Raw genomic sequence first — 1,747 nt, 5'->3', positions numbered from 1 at the left:
GGAGGATCCCCTGGAGTTCCTGTGTACAGGAACACAGTACAAACACAGAAAGCCCCAGGTATTCACCCCTTTCCCAAAGCCCTGGGTGTGGGCAGTGGACTTTCCCAGTGCTGATTATCTAGAGAGAACTAGCATTTTCAGTCCTGATGGCTTAGCCCAGATCCAGCCCCAGGCATAGGGAGTAGGCCACAGAAATCCCCAAGACACAGACAATCCAGAGAAAGCTTCTTGTGTTCCTTACTGGTTGATCCCCTGAGTAACTCCTGGAGTTCCTAACTCCAGTAATCAAGGCCTCAGGGTTCTCAACAGCAAAGGTCTGTGAATAAGCCCCTTCCCCAACACAAGACCCAAGGGAAAGCTAACAAATTACAAAATGAAGAAAGATCAGGGCAAAGTAGGGTCTATTGGTTATTATCTTGGAGATAAGGATATTAGCTCAGAAAAGAAGTACAGAAGTGGGGCTATATGTGAAAAATATAAATTAGTCTCCATCTCAGAAGAACTTCTTAGGAGAGATCAGAAAGGAGTTTAAAGTGCCCACCTCAGCAACACATATACTAAAATTGATACAGAGAAGATTAGCATGGCCCCTGCACAAGGATGACAATGAAAAAAACAAAAAAAAGGGAAAAAAAAAGAAAGGAGTTTAAAAATCAAATGGAAAAATTGGGAAAAGAAATACAAGAGAAAATTAACATCCTACAACAACAAAAAAATGACAGAAGAAAACAAATTCTTTAAAAATTCAATTAAACAAATGCAAAAATAAAATAATTCTCTCAAAGACACAATTAGGCAAATGGAAAAGGATAACAACTCCTTTAAAAATAGAATTGATCAAATAGAAAAGGAGATGCAAAAGCTAAATGAAAAAAATACCTCCCTGAAAAATAGATTGGATCTATTGGAAGCTAATCATCCTGAGACACCAAGAATCTGTTAAACAAAATAAAAAAATAGAATGTACAATACTTCATTGGTATAACAACTGACCTGGAAGATAGATTACCAGGAGAGACAATTTAAGAATCATAGGTCTACTTGAAAACCTTGATCAAAAAAAGAGCCTGGACTCCAGACTCTTCAGAATATACTTAAGGAAAATTGCCCTGATAACCTAGAACCAGAAGCCATTTAAATAGTCATTTAAATAATCCATTAATCACCTCCTGAAAGGGATCCCAAAATGAAAACAGCAAGGAATATTGTGACCAAACTCCAGAATTATCAGATCAAGGAGAAATTCCTACATGCAGCCAGAAAAAAGCAATTCAAAAACCAAGGTGCCACAGTCAGGATTACACAGGATCTGACTGAATCATTAAAGGTTTGAAGGGCCTAGAATATGATATTCTAGAGAGCAAGGAAGCTTGGATTATAAGCAAAAATCAAGTATACAGCAAAACTGAGCCTTCTCTTTCAGGGGAAAGGATGGATATTTAATGAAATAGATGACAGAAAATATGATTTCCAAACAGGAGATTCAGTAGATATATGAAAAGGTAAACAGGGAAAAGAAAAAAGGCTGCAATCTAATAAGATTAAACTGGTTACATCCTTTCCTGGGAGGAAAATTATCATAACTCTTGAGAATTGTAACCCTATTGGAGGGGAATGTGCTTAGACTGAAGGTATGGACATTCATGGTATATCCATTACTTTGATGGAATGTTTTTAAAATATTTTAAAAGCAGGGGGCAGGAAGTGGAGGAACTCTAAAGAGTTAGACTGAAGTGAGGAGGTAGAA

The 1,747-nt window shown here is 37.3% G+C and overlaps 1 pseudogene; it reads left to right on the top strand.

Moving 5' to 3' along the window:
* Positions 1-533: 533 nt before the first annotated feature.
* Positions 534-630, top strand: LOC141510603 (U6 spliceosomal RNA; annotated as a pseudogene).
* Positions 631-1,747: the final 1,117 nt, after the last annotated feature.

This window comes from Macrotis lagotis, chromosome 1 (assembly GCF_037893015.1).
Source record: "Macrotis lagotis isolate mMagLag1 chromosome 1, bilby.v1.9.chrom.fasta, whole genome shotgun sequence".
NCBI lineage: Eukaryota > Metazoa > Chordata > Mammalia > Peramelemorphia > Peramelidae > Macrotis > Macrotis lagotis.
This window is presented reverse-complemented; position numbering and strand designations above follow the sequence as displayed.